At 40.7% G+C, this 16,760-nt stretch overlaps 1 protein-coding gene across 1 annotated transcript in view; it reads right to left on the reverse strand.

Moving 5' to 3' along the window:
* Positions 1-16,760, reverse strand: part of KCNH8 (potassium voltage-gated channel subfamily H member 8) — a 346,041-nt gene that overhangs the window by 295,356 nt on the left and 33,925 nt on the right. The window lies entirely within an intron of this gene.

Genomic DNA, 16,760 nt, shown 5'->3' on the forward strand with positions numbered 1-16,760 from the left:
AATATTCCAACAAGTATTGAATAAATAAGTTAAGTTAGAATTAAAAAATAATAAGTAAAATAAATAAAAATAGAGATAAAAAATAAGAATAAAGAAAATATAAAATAAAATATATTCCAAAAAGCATTAGGATCTGATGTTAGATGATCATAAAGATTACATGCCAAAGAGAAAAAAAGCTGGTATGCTCCTTGAGGCCTGAAGTATGAAACTCAGACCCCTCACCATAATTCAGCACTAAGGTTTCACAGGATGTTATAATTAATGCCTAAAAGCAGTCTTGACAGTTAACTCCGAGTCAAAGTAATGCCAAAATGCAGGCTAGTCAAATTAGATTGAAGGCTATGCAGACTTGTCATTTAGATCAGAAGTACGCAAAACCACAAGCAGGCAAGTTGTAAGGATCTGGAGTTCTCTGAAACAGTCGAACAACCGCCACAATCAACTCTGTGTATCAGCTGCCTTAAACGATCAACTGCTATCAACTTCAGTTCCAATGGCTGTCAACTGGGATCCCGGGATTCCTCCGAAGAACAAGGTGACATCCCAGGCAGGGCAATTGCTTCCTCAGCTGCATACAATGTGAATCTCTCTGAGGCCGCCCTCTCATTAATAGCACTGCCTGTGAGCCTGCTCCGATTCGCCATCTTCCTCCCCATCGGCATGTCTTCAAATGCCGTGAGACGGAAGTACGCTGTAGTCTGCACACAGATACAAGGAGCCGAAAGCCAGACCTCTCTCATCCACCACAAAAAGAATCCGGACCTAATCCTGCAACTCTCAACCGCCATCATAGAACCAGTCAAGCAGCAGGTAACGGCTCCCTCAGCTGTTGGACCGGAGCAACTGTCAAACTGAAAATCGGTGAAGTGAGCTTAAAAGAAAAAAAACCAAAACCAAATATAAATGAGACTGGAGGTCTCAAATGAAAGTAATAGAGACAGAAACAAAAACCGGTAAAAAAGAAAATCAAAAGAAAATCAATAAGGTAAAATAAAACAAAAACAAAAAGTAGGATAAGGGAGACAGCACAGAAGATGACCTAACTGGCCGCCATCTTGTTCTCCTTTAAACAGTACAATACTTAATAGATATCAATATCAATTTGATAAATGGATTTTTATTATTTTTATGCAATAAGATTTACAGAAGCTTATCTCTTTTAGTATAAATAATCTGTATTGTGCATACTTTGTTTGAATGAGTTAGGGTCGTACTTTGTCAGTTAGTATCTTTTATTGAATTGTGTTATTTCCTTTTATAAGACACTGTTATCTGGCTCTGTATTTTAAATACTTTGAAATTTATTGTGTAAACCGCCAAGAACTGATGGTGTGGCGGTATACAAAAATAAAGTATTATTATTATTATTAGTTAGAGAAAATGACAATAGAAGTCAACAGATTCACAATTGACTACCTTTTCTATGTGGTATATCCAGTAAAGTTCTTTAAATCTGCAGATACTTTAAGACTTGGCTATTTGATCAAGCCTTTAGAAACAGTCACTCAGCCCAGACATCATTTGATCTGAATCCCTTACCTTAACCTTCCCTTTTTCCCCTAATCCTATTATGTCTGTCTATGATTCAAACGATTCTTAGTGTGAATGTAACTATCCTATATACAGTACATACATCGCCTATATACAGTTTGTATGCCACCTTGCTCTGTCATTACAGTTAAAGGTGATATAGAAAGTTCTGATGAAATAAAATAAATACCCCCTACGGCACATGATAGGGGTATGTACTGCAATATGCCTGCTCTGACAATAAAAACCCACTGTGCACAGCTCTAAAATGAAACATTAGGTTCTTACCTTGATAATCTTGTTTCTGTTAATATACACAGATGTCCATATTTTAGCTGTTGATTCCCACTAACCACAAATCTGCAGAAAGGTGTCACTTTAAGATCTTGAACTCCTCCCCTTCTGCAGTGGATCGGTAGCATGGAATGTTGCTACTCTTTGGGTTTTTGTCAGGTACTAGTGACCTGGATTGGCCATTGTGAGGACGGGCTACTGGGCTACATGGACCATAGGTCTGACCCAATAAGGTTATTCTTATGTTCTTATGATACCAAAACAATTGAACACTGAAACAGATGAAAATAGAAGGAGGGGCAAAGGGAGTTTCCCCAAGAACAAACATATTCTGTTCTGCTGTGAAACTTAGGCAATAGAACAATGATCAATACACAGTGAAGAACAAATTACGCATATGAGTAGCTAGGAACCAACCTGCTAAGTGCAACTAGTAGGAGCTAGAGACACTTCCTAAAGGGAAAGGAAAAAGGGATCCCCCTGTAACTGTAATGATGTCTCAGCTGAATCTTAGATACAGCAGAAGAGGTCCCGAGATGGACACTGGCAATGGTCGAGACAGAAATCAGGTGAATCTAAAGTCCATGCAAGATGGGCTGTACGGACTCCTGTGTATATTAATAGAAACAAGATTATTGAGGTAAGAACCTAATTTTTAATTCTGCAACATATACACAGGAGTCCGTACTTTAGCTGACATACCAAAGCAGTACCAGATGTCTAGGGAGGGACAGATGAGTCTGCCTTTAGAACAGAGGACCTGAAAGTGGTATTTTCTCGAGCTTCCACATTCACTCTGTAGAACTTTATAAAAGTGAGACAGCCTGGGACTATTTCCAGGAAGCTGCTATATCTCTTGTCGAATGCACTCCGATAGAGATAGGAGGCTTCTTCCCACAATGCAGGAAGATGAAATCATCCTGTAAATCCATCTGGTAATGGAAGCTGTGGAGGCTGTCTTGCCACATCTCAAGTTGCTGGTCAGCACAAAAAGATGATCAGAAAGTCTGGGATCATTAGCCTTCTCCAGATAGATAAGAAGGGCTCTGCACACATCCAACTACCGTAAAAGTCTGTTGTGTTTCACCAAACTCGTAGGACTTAGGCAGCCAGCCGATGAATATTGGCTTAGCCAGCCCCCACCCCATAAAATGGAAATTCAATGCCAGTCACCATCAATGTTCTTTCTATGGATTGTAAATAAAATAGGAGTGGGGAAGGGACACGATCAACCAATTTCAAGGACAACCAATTTATTGAAAATATATAACTAAAACATATATAACATATACAAAAAGTATTTAGCAAGTCTAACAGAGAGCCCTTTAATCCTTTTGGTACTGGACCCCAACACGGTCCGTATTTCGGCTTGAACAGCCTTCCTCAGGGGTTTGTGACTGAAATGCCCAGTAGATGGCGTCAAGGTACGGGCTATAAAACCAAAAAGGAATGCACTTGATACACAGTCTGTAGCATGCTGCTCAATGTGGTTCCGATAAAGAAACGCTGCCAACTGCCGCATATGAGTGGCACAGCATTTACTGCGCTGGTCTATGCTAAAATGCTTGATAAAAGGAGGCCTAAGTCAAGTAACTCCTCTTTATGAAACATTCAGAGCACTGTGGGACCATCAGCTTTATCCTCATGAAGCTCTCCTAACTCCTAAACTCTGGAACTGCAGTCTGAAAAAAGTGATAGATCAACTTCCCTTGGAGCACAGTGGGAAAGAATCTTTAAATCCCAATGGGAGTACCCCGTTTCACTAGTTGCATCTTCAGGGGAACTCTAAAGAAACTCCTCCATGCTGGCAGTATAGAAGATGGCCATTTTCTGTTACTGCAAGCGTGGAGGAGTTTCTTTAGAGTTCCCCTGAAGATGTAACTAGCGAAACAGGGTACTCCTGTTGGGATTTAAAGGCTCTGGACGTAGTTTTGGACATCCAATTCATGATAAGTGGCCATTGATTATTATTATTGTTATTGGATAAGAGTGTTGACTGCACCTGAGACACTTGTTTGCTAGAAAAGTTCTCCAGTTGATGTTCCCGATGTTTAGGGAGGAATGCATCAGTGCTCTGTAGGATAAAGTTAGTGTTTTTTTCTTGACCTATGACTAACATGACCATTTATTTTTTTCATCAAAAGGGGACATCTATTAATTGTCAGTCCCACCCCCAATCCCGCCCTAGCCCTGCCCCCTAATCCTGCCCCAAATTTATTCCATTCATTTTTTAAGTACACATAATATCTTATTAATTCATAATGGTAACCATAAAATTAAAAAAAACACAAAGCACACTATACGCAGAGAAAATGTTAATTATCACTTATTTTTGGGGGGTTTCAAAGATGTCAAGGAAGATGACTTTAAAATATGCAATGTCACCTCAGTAACTATAGAAAAATAGACAAATATAGTGCAAAATATAGACAGCAGATATAAATTCTCAAAACTGACACATTTTGATCACTAAATTGAAAATAAAATCATTTTTCTACCTTTGCTGTCTGGTGATTTCATGAGTCTTTGGTTGTATTTCCTTCTGACTGTGCATCCTTTCTTTCATTTCTTTCTTTCTTTCTGCACTCAGGCCCAACAATTGTCCCTTTCTATTCCCTTCCTCCTTCCTTCCTATGTCTTTAGTGCCACCAGTTCCTCCTTCCTATGTCCTTAGTGCCCCTTCCCATGTTCTTAGTGCCCCCAGTGCCTCCTTCCCATGTCCTTAGAGCCCCCAGTGCCTTCTTCACAATGTCCTTAGTGCCTACAGTGCCTCCTTCCAATGTCCTTAGGGCCCCCAGTGCCTTATTCCTATGTCCTTAGTGCCCCCAGTGCCTCATTCCTATGTCCTTAGTGCCCCTCCCTTGCCAAAGCCAGCCTGTCTAACCCCTCACTGCCTTCCAGCCTTTGTCCCATTCCCTCCCCCGAAGCCAGCCAGCCTCCCTCCCACGCTGAATATGAGAAAGCTGAACTGCAGGACTCCTGCCTGTCTGTCTGCCTCCCTCCCTCCGAAGCCTGCCTGCCTCCCTCTGAAGCCTACCCGATTATTCTGCATTCCCCCCGATCCGCCGACGCAGCCCGCTGCTACTTCCTGCCCTTGTCACAACCACAGGAAAGGTATGACCTGGTGCCGGTCCAGAAGCCTTCTCCCGGATGTCAATTCTGATGTCGGAGAGGAAGTTCTGGGCCAGCCAGGCAGCAATTCACATCAGAATTGACATCGGGGAGAAGGCTTCTGGGCCGGCACCTGGACATGCCTTTCCAGCTGTTGTTGCGGTGGTGGGAAGGTAAGCAGGGAGATTACCATTCTCCCACGATCACCTGTCCTGTTGTCCCCACACACAGCTTTGGGATGCTGTCGCTGAAAACAAGACATTTCGGTGTCCCAAAGCTGTGCGTGGGGACAACAGGACAGGGATCAGAAAAAGGTACAGTCCCGTTCAAAATGGGACATATGGTCACCTTACCTATGACTGTTATAGGACCACTGCAGGTACATTTACAATTGCTGTGCTTGTTTTAATAGTGGTTCCTTAAGACAGATGTGGCTTTAACTGATATCTTTTTTCTCCACTATTATAAGAATATATTCTGAGGTTGATCCGTTTTTCCTTCCCTATAACTGGAAGAGAGTAGACTTTGACTGTTGATTGTGTGATTTTTTAATCTACCCTTCTCTGGATACTTCTTGTGTAATTAGACAGAGCTGTCATTAATTCTGAACCACTTGATACTCTCAGAGCTGAAAAGCATGCTGAGCACTGACCAAAAGCTATTCTCCACACTCTGCAGCGGGAGCAGTGCTTCAAAGCCTCAGCTACCACAAAAAAGAAAACCAGAACATGAAACTGTGAAGGAGCTGACACCTGAAGATAGGAAATTTAAAGCCGTTCTCATCCTTACTGTTCTGAAGAAAAAGCCGATTATGGTTTCTCTGGAAAATTGATCTGTGGAGAATTTTCTATATCTCAACTTCCCTGAAGTAGCAAACAACTGTAGGGCAGAACAAATCTGATTCTTTAGAGGCTTTTTTTGTATATGTGTATATGTGAGGAAGGAGAATCACAGTAACAAAGTAAATGGCGGCAGATAAAGACCTGAATGGTCCATCCAGTCTGCCCAATGGTTACATGTATTATAAATTCATGATTAAATTGTCTTATATTTCTGGGTCATAGACTATAGAAGTCTGTGCAGTACAGTTCTTAGGTTCTAACTATTGGAGTTGTCGTTGAAGCTCACTCCAGCCTATCTAAACCATCCCAAGTTACTGGAATTTCCAAAGCCCTCCCCATTCCATCCCAAACCAATTAGTCATATACAGGACACAGACAATGTAAATCTGCCCAGTTCTGGCCTTAGTTCTTCAATTTATACCAGGGGTGTCAAAGTCTCTCCTCGAGGGCTGCAACCCAGTCGGGTTTGCAGGATTTCCCCAATGAATATGCAAGAGATCTATTAGCATACAATGAAAGCAGTGCATGCAAATAGATCTCATGAATATTCATTGGGGAAATCCTGAAAACCTGACTGGACTGCGGCCCTTGAGGAGGGACTTTGACACCCCTGATTTATACTCTTCACTTTCTGATTTGAGATACTCTGTGTTCATCTTACGTTTTTTTGAATTCTGTTACCGTTTTGCTCTCCACCACCTCTCTAGGGAGTGAATTTCAGGCATCCAATACCCTTTCTATGAATAGGAATTTCCTAACATTACCTTTAAGTCTACCACTCCACAATCTTAATTCATACCCTCTAGTTTTACCCTTTTCCCTTCTCTGAAAAAGATATAAGAACATAAGATTTGCCGCTGCTGGGTCAGACCAGTGGTCCATCGTGCCCAGTAGTCTGCTCACGTGGCGGCCCTCTGGTCAAAGACCAGTGACCTATTTGAGTCTAGCCTTACTTGCGTATGTTCTGTTCCAGTAGGAACTTATCCAACCTTGTCTTGAATCCCTGAAGGGTGCTTTCCCCTATAACAGTCTCCAGAAAAGCATTCCAGATTTCTACCACTCTCTGGATGAAGAAGAACTTCCTTTAGTTTGTACGGAATCTTTTCCCTTCTAACTTTAGCGAGTGCCCTCTTGTTCTTTTCACTTTGGAGAGGGTGAGCAATCTCTCTATACTAAGTCAATTCCCTTCAATATCTTGAATGTCACCGTGTGGAAGAAGAAGATACGGCAGTGGTGATCCATGTGGGCAGGGCAGGATTAATTCAACACGTGGATACAGCGCTGGTGTAAGGAAGAAGGATTCCACTTCATGTGCAACTGGACGATGTTCTGGAGGAAGAGCAAGCTATACAGGAAGGATGGACTCCACCTCAGCAGAGACAGAACGAGGCTACTAGCAAGCAACATCAAGAGAGAAGTTGAGAAGTTTTTAAACTAGGAAGAAGGGGAAAGCCAACAGTCGACAGAGAGAGTCGATGGTTCGGGAACCGGTATACCTGGAGGATACCATGCAAGAAGATAGAAGGAATGACTCACCAGATCACAGGCAAGACAGATCGAAAAGGACACAAGAGGGAAGGAAATGCAAGAAAGGAACAGGTCGCAAACTCAAGTGCATGTACATGAACACAAGGAGCCTTAGAAATAAGATGGGTGAATTAGAAGCTATGGCACAAAAAGATAACATTGACATCACAGGCATCACGGAAACATAGTGGACCGAGGAAAATGTCTGGGACACTGTGCTACCATCATACAAACTATACCACAGAGACAGAGTGGCTCAAAAAGGTGGGGCTTTGCCATATATGTCAAAGATGGAATTGAATCTACTGGAGAGAACATGCCACAACTGACGGATAAGTTAGAGTCACTATGGGTCAAAATTCTGGGAACAAATGGCCTAGAAACGAAGATCAGCATCTACTACCAACCCCGGAAATGACGGACGAGATTAAATGCAATTGCAAGGGAGGCAACGTAGTTATCATGGGTGACTTCAACTATCCGGGAATAGACTGGAACCTAGGTACCTCTGGCTGCGTTAGAGAGACCAGGTTCTTGAATGCTGCAGGCGATTGCTTCCTGGAACAACTTGTCAAGGAATTACTAGAGGAAATGCAATTCTGGACTTAATTCTAAATGGCCTGCGATGACCGGCGCAAGATGTAGAAGTAGAGGGGACGCTGGGAAACAGTGATCACAATATGATCCGCTTCGATCTGGACGCAGGGGAGAAACATCGGTCAAAAATGACAGCCACAGCACTGAACTTCCGAAAAGGGAATTACGAAGGGATGAGACTCATGGTAGGGAAGAAGATTAAGAAGAGGATAAGCTCTGTAAAAACGCTAGAGAAAGCTTGGTCCTTTTTTAAGGACACAGTCACCGAGGCGCAAAATCTATATATACCGTATATCAACAAGGGATCAAAGAGGAATAAGAACAAAGAACCGGCGTGGATCACTGTAGAGGTGAAGGAAGCAATCAGAGACAAGAAAACTTTGTTTAAGGAATGGAAAAGGTCAAAAACGGATGAAAACTGGAACAAGCACAAACAACATCAACATAGGTACCATAAAGGGGGTAAAAGGGGCCAAAAGAGACTATGAAAAAAAATAGCCAAGGAGGCGAAAAACTTCAAGCCGTTCTTTTGATATATTAAGGGGAAACGACCCGCAAAAGAAGCAGTGGGACCACTGGATGACCATGGAATAAAGGGAGCGCTAAAGGAGGACAAAGCAATCACCGACAAACTGAAAACATTTTTTGCATCTGTATTTACTGAAGAAGATCTACACAGCATACCGCTATATGCTGGAAATGAAGACGGAAAGCTGACAGGATTGACGGTCAGTCTAGAGGAGGTGTGTAGACAGATAGATAGGTTTAAGAGCGATAAATCCCCGGGACCGGATGACATCCATCTGAGGGTCATCAAGGAGTTGAAAGGGACCCTAGCTAAACTGCTTCAACTAATAGCCAATCTGTCGATCAAATTGGGAAAGATTCCAGAAGAGTGGAAGGTGGCAAATGTTATGCCGATCTTCAAGAAAGGTTTGAGGGGAGAACCAGGAAACTACAGACCGGTGAGTCTGACTTCGGTACCGGGAAAGATGGTAGAGTCGCTGATAAAGGACCGCATCATTGATCACCTTGACGGACACGGGCTGATGAGGACCAGTCAATACAGTTTTAGCAAAGGCAGACATTGTATATCTGGATTTTCAGAAGGTGTTTGACATGAACGACTACTTCGGAAAATTGCGAGCCATGGAATCGAGGGTGAAATACTCACATGGATTAAAAACTGGCTGGAACATAAGAAACAGAGAGTGAGGGTAAATGGACAATACTCGGTCTGGAGGAGCGTCACCAGTGGGGTGCTGCAGGGCTCAGTGCTTGGACTTGGACTTTATAAACGATCTGACATTGGTACGACGAGTGAGGTGATTAAATTTGCGGACGATACGAAGTTATTCAGAGTAGTGAAGACAAAGGGGATTGTGAAGATTTGCAACGTGACATAATCAGGCTCGAGGAATGGGCATCAACATAGCAGATGAGGTTCAACGTGGATAAGTGTAAAGTGATGCATGTAGGTAATAAAAATCTCATGCATGAATGCAGGATGTCCGGGGCAGTACTTAGAGAGACCTCCCAGGAAAGAGACTTGGGAGTTATGATCGACAAGTCAATGAAGCCATCCACACAATGTGCGGCTGCGGCGAAAAGGGCGAACAGAATGCTAGGAATGATAAAGAAGGGGATCACGAACAGATCGGAGAAGGTTATCACGCTGCTCTACCAGGCCATGGTGTGCCCTCACCTGGAGTACTGCGTCCAGCACTGGTCGCCGTACATGAAGAAGGACATGGTACTACTCGAAATTGTCCAGAGAAGAGCGACTAAGATGGTTAAGGGGCTGGAGGAGTTGCCGTACAGTCAAAAATTACAGAAACTGGGTCTTTTCTCCCTTGAAGAGAGGAGATTGAGAGGGGACATGATCGAAACATTCAAAGTACTGAAGGGAACAGACTTAGTAGCTAAGGACAGTTGTTCACCCTCTCCAAAGAACCAGAGGGCACTCTTTAAAATTGAAAGGGGATAGATTCCGTATGAACGTAAGGAAGTTCTTCTTCACCCAGAGAGTGGTAGAAAACTGGAACGCTCTTCCGGAGTCTGTCATAGGAGAAAACACCCTCCAGGGATTCAAGACAAAGTTAGACAAGTTCCTGCTGAACCAGAACGTGCTCAGATGGGGCTAGTCTCAGTTAGGCAATGATCTTTGATCAGAGGGCTGTTGCGTGAGTGGGCTGCTGGGCACGATGGACCACTGGTCTGACCCAGCAGCGGCAATTCTTATGTTCTTATGTTTTGATCATGTCCCCTCTCAGCCTTCTCTTTTCAGTGTAGAAGAGGTCCCGTTTCTCCAGTCTCTCGTTGTACGGCAAGTCCCCCAGTCCCTTAACCATTTTTGTCACTCTTCTCTGGACCCTTTCAAGTAGTACTATGTCCTTTTCATGTACGGCGACCAGTGTTGGACGTAGGATTCCAGGTGGGGAGCATACCATGGCGCGGTATAATGGCATGATAACCTTTTCAAATCTGTTTGTGATCCCCTTTTTAATAATTCCTAGCATTCTGTATTAATACCTTTTAAGTATTTAAACATCTGAATCATATCTCCCCTGTCCCTCCTGTCCTCTAGAACAGGGGTAGGCAATTCTGGTCCTCAAGAGCCACAGGCAGGTCAGGTTTTCAGGATATCCACAATAAATATGCATGAGATAAATTTGCATCTCATGGAGTCAGTGTCTGAAAATCCATCTCATACATATTCATTATGGATATCCTGAAAACCTCACCTGCCTGTGGCTCTCAACGACCGGAATTGCCTACCTCTGCTCTATAATATACACATTCAGATCTTCCAGCCCTCTTCTTGTATACCTTTTGGTTCAAACTCCTTACCATTTTTGTCACCTTTCTCTGGACTGCTTCAAGTCTTTTTAAATCCTTCGCCATATACAGTCTCCAAAACTGAACACAGTACTCCAAGTGGGGCATCTCTAACAACCTGTACAGAGGCATCAACACCTCCTTTCTTCTGCTGGTTATGCCTTTCTCTATACAGCTCAGCATCCTTCAAGCTACAGCCACTGCCTTGCCACACTGTTTCTTCTCCTTCGGATCCTCAGACACTATCACCCAAGGTCCTTCTCCCTATCCATGTACACCTCTCACCTCCCAGTACATACTGATCCCTCAGATTTCTGCTCCCCAAATGCATCACTCTGCACTTCTTTACATTTAATTTTAGTTGACAGATATCAGACTATTCTTCTCTTTTGCAGATCCTTTTTCATATTTTTCACTCCCTCCGGAATGTCCAATTTGTTACAAATCTTGGTATCTTCTACAAAAAGGCAAACCTTACCATCTAAACCTTCAGCAATGTCGCTCACAAACATATTAAACAGAAACGGCCCCAACACTGATCCCTGAGGCACTACTCACCTTTCTGTCCTCCATCACTCTCTGGTGTCTGTTCATCAACCAGTTTCTAATCCAGTTCACTACTTTGGGCCCTGACTTCAGCCCATGAAGTTTATTCAAGAGCCTCCTATGAGGAACTGTGTCAAAGACTTTGCTGAAATCTGAATAAATTACATCTACTGCATGTCCTCGATCCAATTTTCTGGTTGCCCAGTCAAAGAATTCAACCAGATTTGTTTGGCATGACTTATCTTTAGCAAAAACATACTGCCTTGGATCTTGTAATCCATTGGATCCTTTCCTTCAGCAACTCTTCCATTATTTTTCCAACCAAAGTGGGGCTTTCCAGCCTGTAGTTTCCCACTTCTCTGCAACCATTTTTATGAAGAGGGACCACATCGCTCTTCTCCAATCCCATGGAAACTCTACCTTCTCTAAGGATTTATTGAACAAATCTTTAAGAGAACCCACCAGAACCTCTGAGCTTCCTCAATATCCTGGGATGGATCCTGTCTGGTCCCATGGTTTTATTCACCTTCAATTTTTCATGTTGTTCATAAACATTTTCTTCCATGAACAATGCAGTATTCACTCCATTCTCACGTGTAACTTTGCCAGCCAATCACAGGCCTTCTCCAGGATTTTCTTCTGTGAACACAGAACAGAAGTATTTGTTTAGTATGTTTGCTTTTTCATCATCACTCTCTGCATAGCAGTTCATAGCTTCTTTAAGTTTCAAAATTCTATTTTTTGTCTTCCTCCTTTCACTAAAATACCTGAAAAAAAAACCTGTCTCCTTTTTTTTACATTTCTAGCCATTTGCTCTTCCGCTTGTGCCTTTTTAGGTGTATCTGTCTCTTGGATTCTTTCAGTTTTATCCGGTATTCCTTTCTCTTCTTGAATTTTATTTTTTTTATATATCACAAATGCTATCTCCTTTGCTTTTATTTTCTCCGTCACTAGTTTGGAGAACCATTGGTTTCTTTTTTCTCTTTGTTTTTATTTATTTTCCTCACATAAAGTTCAGTAGCCATTTTTATTGCTTCTTTCAGCTTAGACCACTGTTTTTCCACTTCTCTTATGTCATCCCATCCTATCAACTCTTTCTTCAGGTAATCCCCCATTTTACTAAAGTCCATATGTTTAAAAATCAAGGTCACTAGTATGGGGAGAGGAGGGAAGGACCTGGCACCACCAGGTGTACCTTAAAAAAAAGTACCAACAACAGCTTACAGAGATGACAAAGTACTTCTGCACTGTATATTTTTTCAGTCTTTAGCCTCTGCTAATTCTTCCAACACGGATGCACTGTGAAGGTATATTATTCTAATGATATATTTTCAAACTAGCACTATCAGCTATAGGGTAAAATTTAAAATCTTTACCCAAGTTCCTATGACCTTACTGTCAAGCTGTCCTGTTTATTTGGTGGCACTGTCTAGAAGCCATCCTCTGAAAAAAAGCAAATGCAAAGGCATGCATATTTTTCCTCTGATCACAATTGCAATTCACAGATCTGTTATTTATATTACCAAGAGTAAAGGAGGCACAAATGAGAAGAACAGAAATATGATCTTTATTATATTTTATTATTTATTTTATAAACTTATATTCAGCTTATACACAAGTGGATTACAAAAAAATAAAATCCAAACAGTCATAAGATAAACACCTTAAAATAGTATAAAACTCAATAAAACAAAACAATATACAGATAATATTTCCATTAATCATCTCATTCATGCTGCCACTGCTTCTTAACCACTTAAAAAGAAAGAGATGTTTTAAATAATTTTTTATAACTCTGAAAGTTATTATTTATTCTCAATTTTCCAACCAGATTATTCCTAAGCTTCACCCCTGCCACTGAAATAGCCATAGCTCTGGTACTAGCATAGTTCATATGTTGTACTCATCAACAGATAAACGCTGTTTATCATGTTCTCAGATCTTATGGATCGACTGGGCTATTGTAATGTCACAGCATGTGAAAGATACCACAATATCCCTTGGTGAATTATTTGAAAATCAATACCAATGCCTTAAACATTATTTGAGATTTAAAAGGTAGCTAATGCAATTTTCATAGTAAAGGTGTCACATGCTTAAATGTACTGCCACCAAAGATTAAACATGCTGCAATGTTCTGAACCACTTGAAAAGATCTACATTTGGATGATGACATACTTAAATACAGTGCATTTTAATAATCCAACCTTTGCAATACAACACACTGAACTACAAGAGAAAATCATATGGGGGACAGCATTGGCTTTAATCTTTTCAAAAGCCACATCTGATAGAAAGCAGATTTAATTCTACTACTACTATTTATCATTTCTATAGTGCTGAAAGGCAAACTCAGTGGTGTACATTTAACATTCAATAGACGTCCCTTCTCAGAAGAGCTTACAATCTAATTTGGACAGACACCGGACATCTCAGGGTTGGGGAGTTTCTGGTAGATGGAATGATAATAATTTAATAACAGATAAATTCTGATCCTTCATGGATAAAAGAGAATCTATCCATACGCCTAAAACCTTCATTTTCATTTGCACTGTAAGCACCATGCTATCTCAACAACTGCTGGCCATAATGGATCTTCAACCCTTCCTACCAACAACTCCATTTTTGCAGAATTCAAAAGTACTCTGTGACACATCATCCAGTCATTAATCACATGCAAATATGTCAATTTATCCTTCAACTCAACTTTGCATATCTAACCGAGGAAAGAAAAATTGTGCATTGTCTGTATACAGACTATAGCTAATACCTAACTTACAAAATACATTACCTGAAGATGTCAGATAAAGACTGAACAAAGGCATAACTGCTTCTACCTGCTTGATTTTAATGTTTTTAAATAAATTTTCAGTTTGCTTATAAATGTTCTGAGTCTTAGTTCTTGATATTTAATTAGCTAAGTTTTAATCAAGCAAGCTAACTTTCCCCAAATTAATAGCTCTTTATAAGTTATATTCCTCTCTTTGAGAGTGATATAGCTTATTGATGGAGTTCCATCCATTTAATAATAATTTTTATTAACATATTTTAATGGTGGAGAATGTGCAGGCAAGATTAATAGTGCACAAGGCAAAATTTATTTTCTAAGAGTTAAAGTAAGAAAACAGTTGTGCTTTATTGTGCTGCTTTTAAAAGTAATTAAAAGGGTATTTTAGTGCTTAAAGAAAATAGGAAAGTATTGAAATTGTATTGGGCTGTTTTTATGAAAATCTTCACCGTTGGTGCCATGTGGAAACAGTCACTTACCTATCTTTCCCTGGTAACCAAAATCTAATCTATCATTGTTTACTGTTTATATCCATTTTCAGTCAGCCTGCATCCTGGTGAACATATATTATTAAAATATATGGGAACTGATGCTTGACTACTTTATTCTCCTTAAACTATATTTCCTCCTAAACTTCCAGCCTGTTAAGGCTGGTGCATACTTTGTGTTCAGGCATAATTTTGAGGGTGGTCTTCATGCCAGTAACCTCTACTGAACACCCATGAAATTTATGTCCTCCAAGCTATCCTTCTAAGTTTCTCTTCTCCATAAAGGAGAGCATTCCTAAATACACCAAGCCTTTACCGGCTTTACCTCGGTATCAACAAGCGAATTAGGGAAATTCAGGGTATAAAAAATGTTCTGGCGTAAAAAGAGAACTGATTCTGCAGCATATTTATTTATGTATTCAATTATTTAGCCTGTCCTCCCAATGGAGCTCAGAATTGGTTACAAAGTACATCCACAATATACTGATGGTACCACACAGAAATACCCTATTTTAGGTGTAGACAATCCCACCTTATTCAGGCAGTATGTAGTGTCATCTGGGCCTAACCCATGGACTTCCTGTGTATCGGATGACATAGCCTCTATCTCTGATATTGAATCAAAATTTGAACAATATTGCTCATTGTATTCTGTGAAATCACAGCGCAAAAGAAATGAGGCTTGTCTTTGGTTATCTTGGTCCATATGTAAAAAAATGATAAAAGAAAATTCAGAATTAAAAGAGAAACTAGTAGCCAAAGAGAAAGAATGTGCCTTATTGGAACAGGAAAAGGAGTTCTTAGCAACACAAAATTCTTGCTTACGATACCAGTCAGACTCTTTAAAAGAGCATGTACAAAAGCAAATAGCTTAGGAAGACCACATGCAAACAACCAATTGCAGCTTTAGAAGTACAAGCAAGTCAGGTTCCAGGTTTAAAACATGTGGTTAGAGAGCTCTCATTGCAGACCTCCATCCTAGGTGAAAATGCAGACCATGCCTTTTGCCACAGGGAAATACAAGGCCTAAAACAAAAGCTTCAGGACTCCCTTTTACAAATTTCAGTCATTACTGGGTTTCCATATAAGCAGTCAGATACAAATAGAGCTACAATGAAGCCTGTGTCCACAGTTATAAAGATATCCTAATCTCAGGCTATGGCAGGAGGAATGACACAAACGGTTAGCTCGTAGCCCTTATCCCAAAAAGATATGGAAATCATAGAAAAGCAAGTAGGAAAGATAGACCCCCCCATAATTTTCCCCATGCCTGTGTGATACTGTGGAAATTAGAGCAGGATGAGAAACTAGATACAGCTGAATTAATTAAGATTCTGCACTTCTGTGTTAGACCAGAATATGCATAGCAGATGAACAAGGTAATTAATGTAACCAAACAGGTGGGATTCTCTTTGCTCCACTTAGCCACTGTGGCTTGTATCTCTTTTGGTATGAGAACATTCTAGGCTCAAAGTGCAATATGCATTTTCAATTAAATTAAATTACATTAAATATATGAACTCCCCCCGGCCACTGGTTCATAATTTATACATATGCACTACCCCACTTGCATACCACCTTCAATGATCTGTTCATTATTCTCTTCCCATAAATTCTCTATGCTCACCCTCTCTCCCAAACACATACATGTATTTATTTAAAATATTTCTTACCTGCCTATACCTAGGCGGCTTACAAAATACAATCACAATTTTAAGACATACATATAAGTAGCATACAATGTCTTCCATAAAACAGATACATTCTCTTAAAACATCTCTACATATAATAATGCCAGTATCCTTGTGGACTACCACTATTTATTCATTCAAATGCCTCCACTAAGTAATTTTCAATACTTTCTTAAACTTTTGTAGATCCAAAAGTGCTCTTACTGGTCCTGTCAGTTTATTCCATGATGACACTCCTGCTAATGAAATGGCAAATACTCTTGTGTTTTCATAATGTACCTGCGAGAACTCATTTAGGGGTCCTTTTACTAAGGTGCGATAACCTATTTAGTGCATGCTAATCGATTTAGTGCGCACTAAAGATTATCACACGCTAAATGCTAAGATGCCCATAGAATAAGATGGGCGCCTTAGCATTTAGCATGTGCTAAATCAATTAGCATGCACTAATTCGGATAGCTAGTGAAAAGACCCCTTAATGGCAATTATATTGCTCCTTCTGACC

This window comes from Geotrypetes seraphini, chromosome 2 (genome assembly GCF_902459505.1).
Source record: "Geotrypetes seraphini chromosome 2, aGeoSer1.1, whole genome shotgun sequence".
In the NCBI taxonomy this organism is placed as follows: domain Eukaryota; kingdom Metazoa; phylum Chordata; class Amphibia; order Gymnophiona; family Dermophiidae; genus Geotrypetes; species Geotrypetes seraphini.